Source organism: Chiloscyllium plagiosum, unplaced genomic scaffold, assembly GCF_004010195.1.
Source record: "Chiloscyllium plagiosum isolate BGI_BamShark_2017 unplaced genomic scaffold, ASM401019v2 scaf_13617, whole genome shotgun sequence".
Lineage (NCBI taxonomy): Eukaryota > Metazoa > Chordata > Chondrichthyes > Orectolobiformes > Hemiscylliidae > Chiloscyllium > Chiloscyllium plagiosum.
In genome coordinates, this window is record NW_025213502.1 from 3162 (window position 1) to 14818 (window position 11657).

An 11657-nucleotide genomic window follows, 5' to 3' on the forward strand; every position below is an offset into this window, starting at 1 on the left:
ATCGCATTTCCAACGCCCCTGCCCCAAGTCCCTCCTCCCTACCTTTTATCTTAGCCTGCTTGGCAAACTCTCCTCATTCCTAAAGAAGGGCTCATGCCCGAAACGTTGATTCTCCTGCTCCTTGCTGCCTGACCTGCTGCGCTTTTCCGGCAATACATTTTCAGCTCTGATCTCCAGTATCTGCAGTCCTCACTTTCTCCCTGACCAGATATATACAAGGACACTGCAAGAGGCTAGAGAGGAAATTGCAGGGGGCCCTGGCTGATATTTTTGCATCATCATTCGTCGCGGATGAGGTCCTGGAAACCTGGAGGGGAGCGAATGTTGTGCCGTTATTCAAGAAAGGCTGCAAAGAAAAGCCTGGGAACTATAGACCAGTAAGCTTAACATCTGTGGTAGGTAAGTTACTTGATAAGATCCTGAGGGATAAGGCATTTGGAAAGACAGGGTTTGATTAGGAGTAGTCAGCATGGCTTTGTGTGTGGGAGATCATGCCTCACGAATTTGTCAGAGTTCTTTGATGAAGTAACCAGGAAGGTTGATGAGGGCAGGGCAGTAGGCGTAGTCTACATGGATTTCAGTAAGGCCTTTGATAAGGTTCCATATGGTAGGCTGCTCTGGAAGGTTAGATCGCATGGAATCCTGGGCAAACTGGCAAATTGGATACACAACTGGTGTGGTAGAAAGCAGAGGGTAATAGTGGAAGGATGCTTGTCAGACTGGGGGCCTGTGACTAGTGGAGAGCTTCAGGGGTCAGTGTTGGACCCATTGCATTTTGTCATCAAAAAGTGTGGTGCTGGAAAAGCCCAACCAGTCAGGCAGCATCCGAATAGCAGGACAGTTGACATTTTGAGCATGATCTCTTCATCAGGAAATGGAAGCCTGCTCCTCGGACACTGCCTGACCGGCTGTGCTTTTCCAGCACCACACTTTTTGACTCTAATCTCCAGCATCCGCAATCCTCAATTTTTGCCATTACTGTTTGCTATCTGTATCAATGATTTGGATGAGAATGCACAAGGCATGGTTAGTAAGTTTGCAGATGACACTAAAGTAGATGGTATCGGGGGGCAGTGAGGAAGGTTATCAGCAATTGCAGCAGGACCTTGATCAGCTGGGGAAGTGGGCTGAGAAATGGCAAATGGAGTTTAACATAGATAAGTGTGAGGTCTTGCATTTTGGAAAGTCAAATCAAGGTAGGAGTTTTCTGGTGAATGGTAGGGCCTTAAGAAGTGCAGTGGAACAGAGGGAACTTAGAGTTCAGGTCCATGGTTCTCTGAAAGTTGAGTCACAGGTAGATAGGGCAGTGAAGAAGGCTTTTGGCACTTTGGTATTGAGTATTGGAGTTGGGAAGTTATGTTGCAGTTATACAGGACTTTGGTGAGGCTGCACTTGGAGTATTGTGTTCAGTTGTGGTCACTCTGGTATAAGAAGGATGTTATTAAACTAGAAAGAGTGCAGAAGAAATTTACAAGGATGTTACCTGGTTTGAGTAATAGGGAGAGGTTGGACAAGTTAGGACTTTTTTCTTTAGAGTGTAGGAGGCTGAGGGAGGTCCTTTATAGAGGTGTATAAGATCATGAGAGGCATGGATAGGGTGAATGCACTCAGTCTTTTCCCCAGGGTTGGGGAATCAAGGACTAGAGGGTATCAGTTTAAGGTGGGAGGGGAAAGAATAAAAGGGAACCTGAGGGGCAACAGAGGGTGGTACGCATATGGAGTGGGCTACCAGTGGAAGTGGTTGAAGCGCGTACATTAACAACATTTAAAAGGCATTTGGACAAATACATGGATAGGAAAGGATTAGAAGGATATGGGCCAAGTGCAGGGAATTGCAGTTAGTGTTAAATAAGGACATGGTTCCATTCAAACAGGCTGCTTTGTCCTGGATGGTTTCAAGCTTCTTGTGTGTGTTAGAGCTGCACCCATCCAGGCACGCGGGGAGTATTCCACCACACCCCGACTTGTAAATGATTGATATTGAGGAGACAGGAAGTGAGTGACTTGCTACAGCTTTCATAGTTTCTGACCTGCTCCTGTAGCCACTGCTGTTATATGGCTGATCCAGTTCAGTTTCTGACCTCCACGATGTTGGTAAGGGGGGAGGTGAAGTAGTGATTGTAATGCCTCTGAATGTCAAAGAGTAATGGTTGGGTTCTCTCTTGTTTAATTGCCAGGTCAGTTAGGAGGTGTGAATGCATGTTGCCATTCAACAGTCCAGCCTGAATGCTGTCCAGGTGTTACTGCATATGGCCATAAAGTACATCAGAGTTTGAGACCACAAGGACATAAAACCATAAAATCTAGCAGTAGAATTAAGCCATTTGGACTGTCGAGCCTGCTCTGCCATTTGATCATGGCTGATATGTTTCCCATTCTCCAGCCTTCTCCCCATAATCCTTGATCCCCTTACCAAGAACCGATGTAGCTTGAAGTTAGAAATTGTGCAATCATTGGCGAACAACTCCATTTCTAAATTACAATGGAGTGAAAGTCATTGAGGAAGCAGCTGAAGATGGCTGGCTGTCAGACATGACAATGAGAAACTCCGGCAAAAATATCCTGGAACAGAAATGACTGACCTCCAACAACTTGGGTTTGTGTGTGGCCCAGATTCTCTAGAATGGCTGTCTTTGATAGACTTCCTGCTGAATGTCAAGCCTCCCCAGTTCACACAGCAGCGGAACACTCTGCAGGCTGGGAATCAGGGATGTATTTACAACATAGAGGATTAAGGAATTCTTTCTCATCCTGCAATGTTCTCCAACAAGGTTATTCAGTAAAGCTGGAGACAGCTCCTATTTACTATTGCTCATAGAATCCCTACAATGCAGAAAGAGGATATTCAGCCCCTCAAGTCTGTACCAGCCCTCTGAAGAGCATCCCACCCGGACTCATCCTATTACCATAACCCTGCATTTTCCATGACTTAATCATCTAGCCTCCACATCCCTAGACACTATAGGCAGTTTAGCATGGCCAGTCCACCTAACCAGCACATCTTTGTTGTGTGGGAGGAAACCAGAGCATCCAAAGGAAACCACCCAGACATGGGGAGAATGTGCAAACTCCACACCGACAGTCACCTGAGAATGGAATCAAACCCGGGTCCCTGGTGCAGTGCTAGCCACTGAGCTACCATGCCAACCAGCAAGGCTGCAGAGAGCTGATGAATGGAAGGAGATTGTCAGCCACTCCTTGAGAACTATTAACCTTCACTAACATCACCACAGATTGCCTACATGAACTGCTAAGAGGGGTCACAGGCCATTTCTCCCTCCAGATTGGCCTTATTAAGTGGATCACAGCAATGCTGTGCTGTCTCTCACCACTTCATTTTCCCCTCTGTCTCTTTCAAGACTTTGGCCGAGTTGCACTGTCCAATTCTTTAACCTTCTCTCATGATTGTCTCCTGTACATCCATTGATCCTACATTCTGGCTACATTCACCATTGCTCTCTGATTTTTAAATGACAATTGAGTGCTTCCTTTCTGATACCCATTGGTATGAATTGGCCATCCTTTGAGTAAAGGATCAACTTCACTGAAGCCTCATTTGAACTAGATCAGGTCAGGGAGACTGATTCGCTCTCTAGAAGGACCGGAGTAAAACCACTGTAGTTTTACCAGAATTCAATCACTTTGCTTGTGCTTAGCTACATCAACTTCAAATGAGCAGATAGTGCTACATTTAATGTGCACAGTTGCTCCGTTAGGATGTGACCCCTAGGTTACTAGTCCTGTACCAGAAGCACTAAGCGATTGTGAAAAATCTGTCTAGGTCAAATTTGCTTCATAATTCTGAAAACCTCAACATCTTGTTCCAACCAAGATAACTGCAATTTGTTCCAACACAAACTAGATCAAAGGGATAAATGGGTAAACTCATTTCTACAATGTGTGATTGAGATTGGGTTCTGGACGATCATCAGAAAATTGGTTGGTGTTGGGGACACTCAACAATAGCTCTGTCCTCCTACACGTACTCTCAAAGATCTCAGTCCCCTCTGCTACTGCAACTTTAATTAAACCACAAACTTTATTGCAAAATTAGATTTTGTTTTGGTCCATGCTATAGGAAAGACATAATTAAGCTGAAGAGGGTTCAGAAAATATTTACCTGGATGTTACCGAGACTGGAGGGTTTAAATCTTAAGGATAGACTGGAACTTTTTGTCACTGGAGAGTTGAGGGATGACCTTACTGAGGTTAATAAAATTATGAGGGGTATGGATAGGATAAATAGACAAGGTCTTTTCCCTGGGGTGCGGGAGTCCAGAACTAGAGGGCATAGGTTTAGGCTGAGAGGCGAAAGATTTAAAAGGGACCTAAGGGGCAAATTTATCATGCAGAGGGTGGCGTGTTTATGGAATGAGCTGCCAGAGGAAGTGGTGGAGGCTGGTACAATTATAACATTTAAAAGGCATCCGAATGGGTATATGAATAGGAAGGGTTTGGAGGGTTATGGGCCAAGTGCTGGCCAATGGGACTAGATTAGGTTAGGATATCTGGTCAGCATGGACGAGTTGGACTGAAGAGTCTGTTTCCATGCTGTACATCTTTCTGACTTTATGACTCTAAGTCTGCTTTGCCATTTGATCATGGCGGGTTATTTGATGTTGGGATGAAAATCTAGTTTTTTTTTCAACATAATTGTGTCGAAGAATTTAACTGGAATAGTACAGCGGATGAGGGGGTCATTTTCCTGAAAGATTGGACAAGTTGAGAATATCTTGTGTTGAGTATAGAAGGTTAAGCAGAGATTTATAGAGGTGTTCCAAATCACAGACAGATTTCACATGGATGAGAAGCAGACTATTTCAATGGAGCTGGGGAATTGGTAAACAGAGAAGTCAGGTAAAAAAAAAAATGCTGTCAGAATGAGATGAAAAATGGGAGGTCTTTTATCCATGATTTGAAAGGGTGGTGAAAGCAGACTCAACAGTAACTTTCCAATGATAATTGGACAGACAGTTGAGAAGTAAAGAGTTGGCAGGATTCACGGGCAACAGAATGGGAAGGAGAGTTATTTGAACAGCTCTTTGGGAGAGCTGCCTTGGATGTAATGGACAGAATAAAAAACTGCAACGGCTGGAACAACTCAGCACGTCTGGTAGCATCTTCTGGAGAGAAAGCAGAGTTAACGTTTCAGATCCAGTGACCCTTCTTCAGAACTGATTGTAGGTAGGTACAGGTTGGTATAAATGCTGAAGATAGGATGTAGGGAGAAGGGAAGAGTAAGGACAGTAGGAGATAGTGTCCAGAGAGAGAGAAAACAACAGTTGGGCAGACAAAGGAGAGGGTAAAGGTCAGCCTGATAGAATGAATAGCTGTTAGTGGGACAATTAGTGGTTGACAATGGGTTGTGTGTAATAACAGACCATGTAAGGACAAAGCCTGTGTGGGGGCTGGGTAAGGACATGGTAGAAGATGCCTCAAGCCCTTCAATTGTTGAACTCGATATTGAGTCCTGAAAGCTGTAGGGTCTCCAAGCAGAAAGTGAGGTGCTGTTCTTCCAGCTTTATCTGAGCTTCACTGGAGCACCGCAGCAAGCCTGAGACAGAGACATTGGCCAGGGAACAGGGTGGTGGGGTTGAAGTGGCAGGCAACTGGAAGCTCGGGTCTCTTTTGCTGACAGAACATAAATGTTCTGCAAAGTGGTCACCCAGTCTATGCTTCATTTCCCTAGTGAAAAGGAGACCCACATCGTGAGCAGCGAATGTAGTAGACACTAGATTGAGTGAAGTGCAGGTAAAGTATTGCTTCTCCTGGAGGGTGTTTTTGGGCTCTTGGATTGAGGAGGGAGGAAGTAAACAGACAGGTGTTACACCTTCTGTGGTTGCAGGGGAAGGTGCTGTGGGGCTGTGGGAGGTTTTGGGAGTGAGGAAGGGGTAGACCAACATAGCCTGGAGGGAATGATCCCCATGGAAGGCGGACAAAGGGAAGGGAGGGGAATACGGGTCTGGTGGTAGCATCCTACTGGAGGGGGGTGGAAATGGTTAATGATCCTAAGGATGTGGATGCTGCTGGGATGGTAGGTGAGAACAAGGGGGACCCTATCGCTTTTTTTTAAGACTAGATTACTTACAGTGTGGAAACAGGCCCTTCGGCCCAACAAGTCCACACCGACTCTCCAAAGAGCAACTCACCCAGACCCATTCCCCTATATTTACCCCTTTACCTAACACTACGGGCAATTTAGCATGGCTAATTCACCTAACCTGCACATTTTTGGACTGTGGGAGGAAACCCACGCAGACACGGAGAGAATGTGCAAACTCCACACAAACAATTGCCTGAGGCGGGAATTGAACCCAGGTCTCTGGCGCTGTGAGGCAGCAGTGCTAACCACTGTGCCACCATGGGAGGGAAGAAAGGAGGTGAGGGCCAAAGTGCAGGAGATGGGGCAGACCTGGCCAAGGGTTATGTCACCCATGATGCTGTGGAATCCTCAGTTGAGGAAGGAGGTGGACATTTCAGAGCCCCCCACCCCCGGCAAAGGTGGCCTCAATGGAACAGAGGCAACAGAGATGGGGGAATTGGCAGAATGGATTAGTCCTTACAGTAAGCAGGGTATGAGGATGTATGGTCATGGTAACTATGACAGTCAGAATGGTTTGTAGTGGATATTAATATCCAGCCTATCCACAGAAATGGACACAGAGATGTCGAGGAAGGGAAGGGAGGACCAGGTGAAGGTCAGAGTGGAGTGGAAGTTGGAAGTGCAATTGATAAACTTTTCCAATTCCGGATGAGGAAGGAATGTCGTCAATATCCTGGAGAAAGAGTTGTGGATGGGGGCCAGAATAGGATTGGAACAAGGAATGTCCCACACACCCCATAAAGAGACAGGCATAGCTGGGGACATACAGGTACCCATGACCACCCCTTTGATTTGAAGAAAGTGAGAGGAGTTAGAAGAGAAGTTGTTCGGGGTGAGGACAAGCTCAGCGAGGTGGAGGAGGGTGGAGGTGGATGGGGGCAGTTCAGGCCTTGGGTCCAGGAAGAAGCAGAGAACCCTGAGATGGTTTCTGATGAGGGATGGACATGCAAAGGGATCACAGGCTCATGGTAAAGAGGAGATGGCTGTTCATCACAAACTGGAAATTCTGAAGCATCAGAAGAATCACGGGAAGTGGGAAGTGTCTGGGCAAGAGACAACATGTTCTTCACTCAATCTGGTCATAGAATCATAGAGATGTACAGCACGGAAACAGACCCTTCAGTCCAACTCGTCCATACTGACCAGATATCTCAACCCATTCTAGTTCCACCTGCCAGCACCCGGCCCATATCCCTCCAAACCCTTCCTATTCATATACCCATCCAGATGCCTTTTAAATGTTGCAATTGTACCAGCCTCCACCACTTCCTCTGGCAGCTCATTCCATACACGTACCACCCTCTGAGTGAAAAATTTGCCCCTTAGGTCTCTTTTATATCTTTCCCCTCTCACCCTAAACCTATGCCCTCTAGTTCTGGTCACGTCCAATCCAGGGAAAAGACTTTGTCTATTTATCCTATCCATACCCCTCATGATTTTATAAACCTCAATAAGGTCACCCCCAACCTCAGACACTCCAGGGAAAACAGCCACAGCCTGTTCAGTAGCTCAAATCATCCTGGCAATATCCTTGTAAATCTTTACTGAACCCTTTCCAGTTTAATGGCATCTTTCCTAAAGGAAGGAGATCAGAATTGCATGCAATATTCCAAAAGTGTCCTAACCAATGTCCTGTACAGCCGCAACATGACCTCCCAACTCCTGTACTCAATACTTTGAACAATAAAGGAAAGCAAGCCAAACACCTTCACTACCCTATCTACCTGTGACTCCACTTTCAAGGAGCTATGAACCTGCACTCCAAGGTCTCTTTGTTCAGCAACACTCCCTAGGACCTTACCATTAAATGTATAAGTCCTGCTAAGATTTGCTTTCCAAAAATGCAGCACCTCACATTTATCTGAATTAAACTCCATCTGCCACTTCTCAGGCCATTGGCCCATCTGATCAAGATCCCTTTGTAATCTGAGGTAACCCTCTTCGCTGTCCACTACACCTCCAATTTTGGTGTCAAACTTACTAACTAAATCTCTTATGCTCACATCCAAATTATTTATATAAATGATGAAAAATAGTGGACTCAGCACCGATCCTTATGGCACTCCACTGGTCACAAGCCTCTAGTCTAAAAAACAATCCTCCACCACCACTCTCTGTCTTCTACCTTTGAGACAGTTCTGTATCCATATAGCGAGTTCTCCCTGCATTCCATAAGATCTAACCTTGCTCACCAGTCTCCTATGGGGAACCTTGTCAAACACCTTACTATAATCCATATAGATCACATCTACCGCTCTGCCTTCATCAATCCTCTTTGTTACTTCTTCAAAAAACTCAATCAAGTTTGTGAAACGTGATTTTCCACTCAAAGCCATGTTGACTATCCCTAATCAGTCCTTGCCTTTCCAAATACATGTACATCCTGACCCTCAGGATTCCCTCCTTGGTCTGCTGCATTCGTTGTTCACAATGAGGTCTCCTCTACACTGGGAAGACAGAATATAGACTGGGTGAACGCTTTGTGGAACACCTATATTCTGGTCACAAGAAAGACCCTGAGCATCCAGTTGCCTGCCACTTCAACACCCCACCCTGTTCCCTGGCCAACATCTCTGTCTCAGGCTTGCTGCAATGCTCCAGCAAAGCTCAGTGCAAGCTGGAAGAACAGCACCTCATTTTCCGCTTCGGAACCCTGCAGCCCTCCAAACCCAATATCGAGTTCAACAATTGTAAGGCCTGAGTCCTTTCCCCCATGTCCTACACCTGAAAAGCACTTCACTCTCCACAATCCAGGAGCATCACTCAAACTCCACTCATCACCACCCCTGAAGATGTCAGAGATCAAAAGCAGTGCCACATGTCAGCCATACCTTGCCTCGGGCCCTTCAACTCATCCTGACGGTTGTCCAAGATACGATTCTTACCTTCTTACTGAAGGAAGCAGTCGACAGACAAGTACACATTTCATATAGAGCACATATGCTCCCTATTATTGTGACTGTGACTGTAATCCGAGTGGTCTGGGCTGATAGGTCAGGGTGGCATGGTGGCTCAGTGGTTAGCACTGCTGCCTCACAGCACCAAGGACTAAGGTTCGATTCCAGTCTAGGGCGACTGTATGTGTGGAGTTTGCACATTCTCCCCATGTCTGTGCGAGTTTCCTCCGGGTGCTCCGGTTTCCTCCCACAATGTGCAGGTTAGCGTGGATTGGTCATGCTAAATTGTGTGTCGAGAAGTGTGGAGCTGGAAACATGCAGCCGCTCAGGCAGCATCCGAGGAGCAGGAGAGTCGACGTTTCAGGCATAAGCCCTTCATTAGGAATGTGGAAAGGGAAGGGGGTTGAAACATAAATATGGGGGTGGGGCTGTGGGGAAGGTGGCAGGTAGATGCAGTTGGGGGGTAATTGTGACAGGTTGGTGGGGACGGTGAAGCGGATAGGTGGGAAGGAAGTTGGGTAAGTCAAAGGGGTGGTGTCGAGTTGCTAAATTGCCCATAGTGTCCAGGGATATGTGGCTTAGCTGTGGGAAATGCAGGATTGTAGGATAGGATAGGAGGATGCAGGTCTGTGTGGGGTGGTGTGCACTCAATGGGCTGAATGGCCTGCTTCCACACTGTAGGCATTCAATGATAAAGAGCATTCATGACATGCTGCTGAATGCCAAACAGGTTTGTGAAAAACTCTAAAAACGTGAGATCAAAACTTCAACCTATTGGTGGAAAATGCAATTTTAGCCTCCAGCCAATTTAAATTCCCTTGGTTTCCTTTGTAGAAGCTTCTGTAAGGCTCCCTAATCGCTCTCTATTAAAGCTTGCATAATTTTACAGATCCCTGTTAGGTCCCCTCTCGAGCCCCTGACTTGATGAGCATTTCCAGAGACCTCTGCTGTTATTTCGGAGTTTCTATGTTCACTCTGTAACCTTGGCTGTTTGGGGCAGAGATTATCGAACACACAACAACGGAGCCAAAATCCTTACCTCCCATCAGGAACAGCAAGCCAGCCACATACTGCATCAGGCCCCGATCCCAACAGCAACCCAAGATCCCGATTATCCAGCCAAACAGGATGATGGCCACTGCCATTCCCATGAATCCAGCTGTCATCCGACGCAGATCTGCAATACAGAAAGGAGAAAACAAAATAAAGTCACAGCTCATTAAACATTACCAGGGAGATGTCCTTCCACGTGATGGTCTGCTGTCATAGAAATAACTATTTGACTAAGTTTTTCAGACTGTTCTCCAAAGTAGCAATGATCTTAATATCTTGGTATCTATGCTATCAAATCTTTTCATCAAGCATTCATCAGGACCAGATGCAAGAGTGCCAAATTACAAAGGGTCATAGCAATTTAAATGAATGAAGGAAAGGATGCTGATTGGTCAAGACATTGCCATGGAGAAACCAATGGAGGCTTTAGGCTCCTGGGTAATTCCAAGAGATGAGAGGCATGAGCCAGTTTCTTGTGTTTGCAGAGAATGGGTCCCTGTGTGTGAATATTGTGAATTTCGTGAGGTTTAAGTCACCTTACAAACTCAGCTGATTATCTTAAATTCAGCTCAGGAGCTCATAGGTCTCCATTGTTTTTGCCATTGTAATACTGTGGCCAATCAGAATCAACTTGCCAGCCTATCAGCACACTTTTTTTCTGTAGTATAATTTGTTGTGATCGTTTGAAATCTGGCATTCTTACATTGGTCTGGTGCTATCAAACACGTGCTGGAACTCAATATCATTCAGTTGAAAAAATGGCAGTCCTGACAGATCAGCCTTCACACATGGACAGGCAAATAAACCCCAGCGTCACTCACTGTAAAGCCAGGAAAATGATCTGCTTGCGTACGAATCATGCACGGAAACTAGGAGCAGGCCATACAGCCTTTCGAGCCTGCTCGGTCATTCAATATGATCTTGGCTCTATTTCAAAGCCATTTTCCTACTTTCTTCCATATCCCTTATTGCCTTTAAAATCTAAAAACAATTATCTATCTCTTTGTTGATTACGTTCAGTAACCTGACCTCCATGGCTTCAGTGAGGGAATTCCTCAGCTTCACCATCCTCGAAGTGAAGACATTTTTCCTCACCTCAGTCCTAAATGGTCTGCCCGTATCCTCAGACTGTGCCTCCTGGTTCTAGATTCCCTAGCCCTCCCTAAATCTAGTCTGTGAAGATCTCGAGTCTTTTCCTTTTCAGACTGGGTGGGAAGATGGCGCACTCAATGGATCAACCTTGGCTGACAGGACAGTTTTTATGCTTATTCATTAATGAGATGTGGCATTGCTGGTTATACCGGTACTTATGGGTCATCCCTAATTGCCCAGAGGGCAGTTAAGAGCCAACCACATTGCTGCATCTCTGGAGTCACAAATAGGTCAGACTGGGTAAGGATGGCCAATTTCCTTCCCTAAAAAGACATTATTGATGGTATTTTTAAGAACAGCAAAAACAGGGGTTGCATTGTTGCCATTTATCCCAGAAACCCTATTCAATTCAAAGTTCCTCATCTGTTAAGGTGAGATTAGATTAGATTACATTACAGTCTGGAAACAGGCCCTTCGGCCCAACAAGTCCACACCGACCCGCCGAAGCGCAA

At 45.8% G+C, this 11657-nt stretch overlaps 1 long non-coding RNA gene across 1 annotated transcript in view; it reads right to left on the reverse strand.

The window, feature by feature from the left end:
- LOC122547652 overlaps positions 1–10173 on the reverse strand; it is a 12915-nt gene extending 2742 nt beyond the window's left edge. Inside the window, exons 1-3 of the long non-coding RNA XR_006311053.1 lie at positions 10040–10173; positions 7890–7892; positions 225–233 (exon numbers count right to left, since the gene is read on the reverse strand). This is a non-coding gene — a long non-coding RNA (uncharacterized LOC122547652). The remainder of the gene's footprint in view (positions 1–224; positions 234–7889; positions 7893–10039) is intronic.
- Positions 10174–11657: the final 1484 nt, after the last annotated feature.